Raw genomic sequence first — 10,258 nt, 5'->3', positions numbered from 1 at the left:
CGGAGGGCAGACAAGTCATATGGGGGTGGAGACGGAGGGCAGACAAGTCATATGGGGGTGGAGACGGAGGGCAGACAAGTCATATGGGGGTGGAGACGGAGGGCAGACAAGTCATATGGGGGTGGAGACGGAGGGCAGACAGTCATATGGGGGTGGAGACGGAGGGCAGACAAGTCATATGGGGGTGGAGACGGAGGGCAGACAAGTCATATGGGGGTGGAGACGGAGGGCAGACAAGTCATATGGGGGTGGAGACGGAGGGCAGACAAGTCATATGGGGGTGGAGACGGAGGGCAGACAAGTCATATGGGGGTGGAGACGGAGGGCAGACAAGTCATATGGGGGTGGAGACGGAGGGCAGACAAGTCCTATGGGGGTGGAGACGGAGGGCAGACAAGTCCTATGGGGGTGGAGACGGAGGGCAGACAAGTCCTATGGGGGTGGAGACGGAGGCCAGACAAGTCATATGGGGGTGGAGACGGAGGGCAGACAAGTCATATGGGGGTGGAGACGGAGGGCAGACAAGTCCTATGGGGGTGGAGACGGAGGGCAGACAAGTCCTATGGGGGTGGAGACGGAGGCCAGACAAGTCATATGGGGGTGGAGACGGAGGGCAGACAAGTCATATGGGGGTGGAGACGGAGGGCAGACAAGTCATATGGGGGTGGAGACGGAGGGCAGACAAGTCCTATGGAGGTGGAGACGGAGGGCAGACAAGTCATATGGGGGTGGGGGCAGGTGGTAGACAAGTCATATGGGGGTGGGGGCAGGTGGCAGACAAGTCATATGGGGGTGGAGACGGAGGGCAGACAAGTCATATGGGGGTGGAGACGGAGGGCAGACAAGTCATATGGGGGTGGAGACGGAGGGCAGACAAGTCATATGGGGGTGGAGACGGAGGGCAGACAAGTCATATGGGGGTGGAGACGGAGGGCAGACAAGTCATATGGGGGTGGAGACGGAGGGCAGACAAGTCCTATGGGGGTGGAGACGGAGGGCAGACAAGTCATATGGGGGTGGGGGCAGGTGGCAGACAAGTCATATGGGGGTGGGGGCAGGTGGCAGACAAGTCATATGGGGGTGGGGGCAGGTGGCAGACAAGTCATATGGGGGTGGGGGCAGGTGGCAGACAAGTCATATGGGGGTGGAGACGGAGGGCAGACAAGTCATATGGGGGTGGAGACGGAGGGCAGACAAGTCATATGGGGGTGGAGACGGAGGGCAGACAAGTCATATGGGGGTGGAGACGGAGGGCAGACAAGTCATATGGGGGTGGGGGCAGGTGGCAGGAAAAGTCAGGTTACGGTAGAGCCGCACGATTCTGGCCAAAACGAGAATCACAATTTTTTGGCTTAGAATAAAAAGATGACGATTCTCGCAACGTAAAATCTTTCGCATTATACATAAACAAAATGAGCTAAATTTACTGTTTTTTTTATTTTTTTTAATTCATTAACCGCTTAAGGAGCGCCTCACGCCGATATACATCGGCAGAATGGCATGGCTGGGCACAATCACGTACCTGTACATTGTCTTTAAGAGCCCAGCCGTGGGTCGCGCGCTCGCCGACGGCGGCGCACTCACGACCCAGTCCTGAGCTCCATGGCCGCAGGACCCGCCATGTTGTGGGCTCCTGTGGTTGAGTTGCGGGCTCCTACGGGCAGAGGCAAAGCCGCTGGGTTGCCGGCTCCTACGGGTGGCAGATTTGTTGGCTCTTACCGGTGGACTTGTGGGCTCCTATGGGCGGTGGGCAGCAGGTCCTGTGTCCTCTCTGCATCACTGCAGCTTTACACACATACACACACTGGGGTCACTGGGACACTATACACACACTGGGGACACTGGGACACTATACACACACTGGGGACACTATACACACACTGGGGACACTGGGACACTATACACACACTGGGGACACTGGGACACTATACACACACTGGGGTCACTGGGACACTATACACACACTGGGCACACTGGGACACTATACACACACTGGGGACACTGGGACACTATACACACACTGGGGTCACTGGGACACTATACACACACTGGGGACACTGGGACACTATACACACACTGGGGACACTGGGACACTATACACACACTGGGGTCACTGGGACACTATACACACACTGGGGACACTGGGACACTATACACACACTGGGGTCACTGGGACACTATACACACACTGGGGACACTGGGACACTATACACACACTGGGGACACTGGGACACTATACACACACTGGGACACTATACACACACTGGGACACTGGGACATTATACACACACTGGGGTCACTGGGACATTATACACACACTGGGACACTATACACACACTGGGACACTGGGACACTATACACACACTGGGGTCACTGGGACATTATACACACACTGGGACACTATACACACACTGGGGTCACTGGGACACTATACACACACTGGGGACACTGGGACACTATACACACACTGGGGTCACTGGGACACTATAGACACACTGGGGTCACTGGGACACTATACACACACTGGGACACTATACACACACTGGGGTCACTGGGACACTATAGACACACTGGGGTCACTGGGACACTATACACACACTGGGACACTATACACACACTGGGGTCACTGGGACACTATACACACACTGGGGACACTGGGACACTATACACACACTGGGGTCACTGGGACACTATACACACACTGGGGTCACTGGGACACTATACACACACTGAGGTCACTGGGACACTATACACACACTGAGGTCACTGGGACACTATACACACACTGGGGTCACTGGGACACTATACACACACTGGGGACACTATACACACACTGGGGTCACTGGGACACTATACACACACTGGGGTCACTGGGACACTATAGACACACTGGGTTCACTGGGACTATATACACACACTGGGGTCACTGGGACACTATACACACACTGGGGACACTGGGACACTATACACACACTGAGGTCACTGGGACACTATACACACACTGGGGACACTATACACACACTGGGGTCACTGGGACACTATACACACACTGGGGACACTGGGACACTATACACACACTGGGGTCACTGGGACATTATAGACACACTGGGGTCACTGGGACACTATACACACACTGGGGACACTGGGACACTATACACACACTGAGGTCACTGGGACACTATACACACACTGGGGTCACTGGGACACTATACACACACTGGGGACACTATACACACACTGGGGTCACTGGGACACTATACACACACTGGGGACACTGGGACACTATACACACACTGGGGTCACTGGGACACTATACACACACTGGGGTCACTGGGACACTATAGACACACTGGGGTCACTGGGACACTATAGACGCACTGGGGTCACTATACACACACACTGGGGTCACTGGGACACTATACACACACTGGGGTCACTGGGACACTATAGACACACTGGGGTCACTGGGACACTATACACACACTGGGGTCACTGGGACACTATACACACACTGGGGACACTGGGACACTATACACACACTGGGGTCACTGGGACACTATACACACACTGGGGTCACTGGGACACTATACACACACACTGGGGTCACTGGGACACTATACACACACTTGGGGCACTGGGACACTATACACATACTGGGGTCACTGGGACACTATACACACACACTGGGGTCACTGGGACACTATACACACACTGGGGGCACTGGGACACTATACACACACTGGGGGCACTGGGACACTACACATACTGGGGTCACTGGGACACTATACACACACACTGGGGTCACTGGGACACTATACACACACTTGGGGCACTGGGACACTATACACATACTGGGGTCACTGGGACACTATACACACACACTGGGGTCACTGGGACACTATACACACACTGGGGTCACTGGGACACTATACACACACTGGGGGCACTGGGACACTACACATACTGGGGTCACTGGGACACTATAGACAAACTGGGGTCACTGGCACACTATAGACACACTGGGGTCACTGGGATACTACACACACTGGGGTCACTGGGACACTACAAACACTGGGGTCACTGGGACACTGGAGTCAGTGGGACACTATAGACACACTGGGGTCACTGGGACACTATAGACACACTGGGTTGACTGAGGACATTGAAAACTCCGGGGACATTAGACACAGTGGGGTCACTGGAGACACTGGGTACCAGAGACATTGAGGTCACTGGGGTCATTGGGGATATTGGAGACACTGGGGACACTGGAGACATTTGAGACACTGAGGTCATTGGAGACAGTGGGGACATTGTAGACACTGGGGTCACTGGGGACATTGTAGACACTGGGGTCACTGGAGATATTGGAGACACTGGGGACATTGGAGACAGTGGGGAAATTGGAGACACTTGGGTCACTGGGGACATTGGAGACACTGGGGTCACTGGGACACTATAGACACACTGGAGTCAGTGGGACACTATAGACTCACTGGAGACACTGGGGTCACTGGGGACATTGGAGACACCGGGGACATTGGAGACACTGGGGTTACTGGGGACATTGGAGACACTGGGGACATTGGAGACAGTGGGGAAATTGGAGACACTGGGGTCACTGGGGACATTGGAGACACTGGGGTCACTGGGACACTATAGACACACTGGAGTCAGTGGGACACTATAGACACACTGGGGACATTGGAGACACTGGGATTACTGGGGACATTGGAGACACTGGGGTCACTGGGACACTATAGACACACTGGGGTCACTGGGACACTATAGACACACTGGAGTCAGTGGGACACTATAGACTCACTGGAGACACTGGGGTCACTGGGGACATTGGAGACACCGGGGACATTGGAGACACTGGGGTTACTGGGGACATTGGAGACACTGGGGACACTGGGGTCACTGGGGACATTGGAGACACTGGGGTCACTGGGGACATTGGAGACACTGGGGTCACTGGGGACATTGGAGACACTGGGGTCACTGGGACACTATAGACACACTGGGGTCACTGGGACACTATACACACACACTGGGCTCACTGGAGACACTGGGGACATTGGAGACACTGGAGACATTGGGGACACTGGAGACATTGGGGACACTGGGGACACTGGGGACATTGGGGAGATTGTAGGGTACAAAAGCTGTTTTTACTCTCCCTGGACTCTCTGCAGCCATAGGGAACAGAGATATGTAGGGGATATTTTAACCCTTGAAAAGCTGGGGAAACCAAACCTGACAGCAGAAGTGTTACTGGGAGATATCTCTGTTCCCTATGGCTGCAGAGAGTCCAGGGAGAGTAAAAACAGCTTTTGTACCCTACAATGTCCCCAATGTCCCCAGTGTCCCCAGTGTCCCCAATGTCTCCAGTGTCTCCAATGTCTCCAGTGTCTCCAATGTCTCCAGTGACACCAGTGTCTCCAATGTCTCCAGTGACCCCAGTGTCTCCAGTGTCCCCAGTGTCTCCATGTCTCCAATGTCTCCAGTGACCCCAGTGTCTCCAGTGACCCCAGTGTCTCCAATGTCTCCAATGTCTCCAATGTCTCCAGTGTCTCCAGTGTCCCCAGTGTCTCCATGTCTCCAATGTCCCCAGTGACCCCAGTGTCTCCATGTCTCCAGTGACCCCAGTGTCTCCAATGTCTCCAATGTCTCCAATGTCTCCAGTGACCCCAGTGTCTCCAATGTCTCCAGTGACCCCAGTGTCTCCAATGTCTCCAGTGACCCCAGTGTCTCCAATGTCTCCAGTGACCCCAGTGTCTCCATGTCTCCATGTCTCCATGTCTCCATGTCTCCAATGTCTCCAATGTCTCCATGTCTCCAATGTCTCCATGTCTCCAATGTCTCCAATGTCTCCATGTCTCCAATGTCTCCAATGTCTCCAGTGACCCCAGTGTCTCCAATGTCTCCAGTGTCTCCAGTGACCCCAGTGTCTCCAGTGATTCCAATGTCTCCAGTGACCCAAGTGTCTCCAGTGACCCAAGTGTCTCCAATGTCTCCAGTGATTCCAATGTCTCTAGTGATTCCAATGTCTCCAGTGACCCCAGTGTCTCCAATGTCTCCATGTCTCCAATGTCTCCATGTCTCCATGTCTCCAATGTCTCAAATGTCTCTAGTGACCCCAGTGTCTCCAATGACCCCAGTGAACCCAGTGTCTCCAATTTCCCCAGTGACCCCAAAGTCTCCAGTGCCCCCAGTGTCTCCAGTGACCCCAGTGTCTCCATGTCTCCAATGTCTCAAATGTCTCTAGTGACCCCAGTGTCTCCAATGTCTCCAGTGACCCCAGTGTCTCCAGTGACCCCAGTGTCTCCAGTGATTCTAATGTCTCCAGTGATTCCAATGTCTCCAGTGACCCAAGTGTCCCCAGTGTCTCCAATGTCTCCAGTGACCCCAGTGTCTCCAATGTCTCCAGTGACCCCAGTGTCTCCAGTGACCCCAGTGTCTCCAGTGATTCTAATGTCTCCAGTGATTCCAATGTCTCCAGTGACCCAAGTGTCCCCAGTGTCTCCAATGTCTCCAGTGATTCCAATGTCTCCATGTCTCCAATGTCTCCAATGTCTCCATGTCTCCAATGTCTCCAATGTCTCCAGTGACCCCAGTGTCTCCAATGTCTCCAGTGTCTCCAGTGACCCCAGTGTCTCCAGTGATTCCAATGTCTCCAGTGACCCAAGTGTCTCCAGTGACCCAAGTGTCTCCAGTGATTCCAATGTCTCTAGTGATTCCAATGTCTCCAGTGACCCCAGTGTCTCCAATGTCTCCATGTCTCCAATGTCTCCATGTCTCCATGTCTCCAATGTCTCAAATGTCTCTAGTGACCCCAGTGTCTCCAATGACCCCAGTGAACCCAGTGTCTCCAATTTCCCCAGTGACCCCAAAGTCTCCAGTGCCCCCAGTGTCTCCAGTGACCCCAGTGTCTCCATGTCTCCAATGTCTCAAATGTCTCTAGTGACCCCAGTGTCTCCAATGTCTCCAGTGACCCCAGTGTCTCCAGTGACCCCAGTGTCTCCAGTGATTCTAATGTCTCCAGTGATTCCAATGTCTCCAGTGACCCAAGTGTCCCCAGTGTCTCCAATGTCTCCAGTGACCCCAGTGTCTCCAATGTCTCCAGTGACCCCAGTGTCTCCAGTGACCCCAGTGTCTCCAGTGATTCTAATGTCTCCAGTGATTCCAATGTCTCCAGTGACCCAAGTGTCCCCAGTGTCTCCAATGTCTCCAGTGATTCCAATGTCTCCAGTGACCCCAGTGTCTCCAGTGATTCTAATGTCTCCAGTGATTCCAATGTCTCCAGTGACCCAAGTGTCTTCAGTGACCCCAGTGATTCCAATGTCTCCAGTGACCCCAGTGTCTCCAATGTCTCCAGTGATTCCGATGTCTCCAGTGACCCCAGTGTCTCCAGTGATTCTAATGTCTCCAGTGTCTCCAATGTCTCCAGTGACCCCAGTGTCTCCAGTGACCCCAGTGTCTCCAGTGATTCCAATGTCTCCAGTGACCCCAGTGTCTCCAATGTCTCCAGTGACCCCAGTGTCTCCAATGTCTCCAGTGACCCCAGTGTCTCCAGTGACCCCAGTGTCTCCAGTGATTCCAATGTCTCCAGTGACCCCAGTGTCTCCAATGTCTCCAGTGACCCCAGTGTCTCCAATGTCTCCAGTGACCCAAGTGTCTCCAATGTCTCCAGTGACCCCAGTGTCTCCAATGTCTCCAGTGACCCCAGTGTCTCCAATGTCTCCAGTGACCCAAGTGTCTCCAGTGACCCCAGTGCCTCCAATGTCTCCAGTGACCCCAGTGTCTCCAATGTCTCCAGTGACCCCAGTGTCTCCAATGTCTCCAGTGACCCCAGTGTCTCCAATGTCTCAAATGTCTCCAGTGACCCCAGTGTCTCCAGTGACCCCAGTGTCTCCAATGTCTCCAGTGACCCCAGTGTCTCCAGTGACCCCAGTGTCTCCAATGTCTCAAATGTCTCCAGTGACCCCAGTGTCTCCAGTGACCCCAGTGTCTCCAGTGACCCCAATGTCTCCAGTGACTCCAATGTCTCCAGTGACCCCAGTGTCTCCAGTGACTCAAATGTCTCCAGTGACCCCAGTGTCTCCCGTGACCCCAATGTCTCCAGTGACCCCAGTGTCTCCAATGTCTCAAATGTCTCCATTGTCTCCAGTGACCCCAGTGTCTCCAATGTCTCCAGTGACCCCAGTGTCTCCAATGTCTCCAGTGACCCCAGTGCCTCCAATGTCTCAAATGTCTCCAGTGACCCCAGTGTCTCCAGTGACTCCAATGTCTCCAGTAACCCCAGTGTCTCCAGTGACCCCAGTGTCTCCAATGTCTCCAGTGTCTCCAATGTCTCAAATGTCTCCAGTGACCCCAGTGTCTCCAATGTCTCCAGTGACCCCAGTGTCTCCAGTGACCCCAGTGTCTCCAGTGTCTCCAATGTCTCAAATGTCTCCAGTGACTCCAGTGTCTCCAATGACCCCAGTGTCTCCAATGTCTCCAGTGACCCCAGTGTCTCCAATGTCTCCAGTGTCTCCAGTGACCCCAGTGTCTCCAATGTCTCCAGTGTCTCCAATGTCTCAAATGTCTCCAGTGACTCCAGTGTCTCCAATGTCTCCAGTGACCCCAGTGTCTCCAATGTCTCCAGTGACCCCAGTGTCTCCAGTGAATCCAATGTCTCCAGTGACCCCAGTGTCTCCAATGTCCCCAGTGACCCCAGTGTCTCCAATGTCTCCAGTGAACCCAGTGTCTCCAATTTCCCCAGTGTCTCCAGTGACCCCAATGTCTCCAGTGACCCCAATGCCCAATGTCTCCAGTGACCCCAATGTCTCCAGTGACCCCAGTGTCTCCAGTGACCCCAGTGTCTCCAATGTCTCCAGTGACCCCAGTGTCTCCAATGTCTCCAGTGCCCCCAGTGTCTCCAATGTCTCCAGTGACCCCAGTGTCTCCAATGTCTCCAGTGACTCCAGTGACCCCAGTGTCTCCAGTGACTCAAATGTCTCAAATGTCTCCAGTGACCCCAGTGTCTCCAGTGACCCCAATGTCTCCAATGACCCCAGTGTCTCCAATGTCTCCAGTGACCCCAGTGTCTCCAATGTCTCCAGTGACCCCAGTGTCTCCAGTGACCCAAGTGTCTCCAGTGACCCCAGTGCCTCCAATGTCTCCAGTGACCCCAGTGTCTCCAATGTCTCCAGTGACCCCAGTGTCTCCAATGTCTCAAATGTCTCCAGTGACCCCAGTGTCTCCAGTGACCCCAGTGTCTCCAATGTCTCAAATGTCTCCAGTGACCCCAGTGTCTCCAATGTCTCCAGTGACCCCCAGTGTCTCCAGTGACCCCAGTGTCTCCAATGTCTCCAGTGACCCCAGTGTCTCCAGTGACCCCAGTGTCTCCAGTGATTCTAATGTCTCCAGTGATTCCAATGTCTCCAGTGACCCAAGTGTCTCCAGTGACCCCAGTGTCTCCAATGTCTCCAGTGATTCCAATGTCTCCAGTGACCCCAGTGTCTCCAGTGATTCTAATGTCTCCAGTGATTCCAATGTCTCCAGTGACCCAAGTGTCTTCAGTGACCCCAGTGTCTCCAATGTCTCCAGTGACCCCAGTGTCTCCAGTGACCCCAGTGTCTCCAGTCTTCCAATGTCTCCAGTGACCCCAGTGTCTCCAATGTCTCCAGTGACCCCAGTGTCTCCAATGTCTCCAGTGACCCAAGTGTCTCCAATGTCTCCAGTGACCCCAGTGTCTCCAATGTCTCCAGTGACCCCAGTGTCTCCAATGTCTCCAGTGACCCAAGTGTCTCCAGTGACCCCAGTGCCTCCAATGTCTCCAGTGACCCCAGTGTCTCCAATGTCTCCAGTGACCCCAGTGTCTCCAATGTCTCCAGTGACCCCAGTGTCTCCAATGTCTCAAATGTCTCCAGTGACCCCAGTGTCTCCAGTGACCCCAGTGTCTCCAATGTCTCCAGTGACCCCAGTGTCTCCAGTGACCCCAGTGTCTCCAATGTCTCAAATGTCTCCAGTGACCCCAGTGTATCCAGTGACCCCAATGTCTCCAGTGACTCCAATGTCTCCAGTGACCCCAGTGTCTCCAGTGACTCAAATGTCTCCAGTGACCCCAGTGTCTCCCGTGACCCCAATGTCTCCAGTGACCCCAGTGTCTCCAGTGACCCCAGTGTCTCCAATGTCTCAAATGTCTCCATTGTCTCCAGTGACCCCAGTGTCTCCAATGTCTCCAGTGACCCCAGTGTCTCCAATGTCTCCA

The sequence above is a fragment of the Lithobates pipiens genome, unplaced genomic scaffold (genome assembly GCF_037356315.1).
Source record: "Lithobates pipiens isolate NorthernLeopardFrog02 unplaced genomic scaffold, aLitPip1_a1.2 Scaffold_28, whole genome shotgun sequence".
Classification (NCBI taxonomy): Eukaryota; Metazoa; Chordata; class Amphibia; order Anura; family Ranidae; genus Lithobates; species Lithobates pipiens.
The sequence above is the reverse complement of the archived record's forward strand: the minus strand, read 5'-3'. Positions refer to the sequence as shown.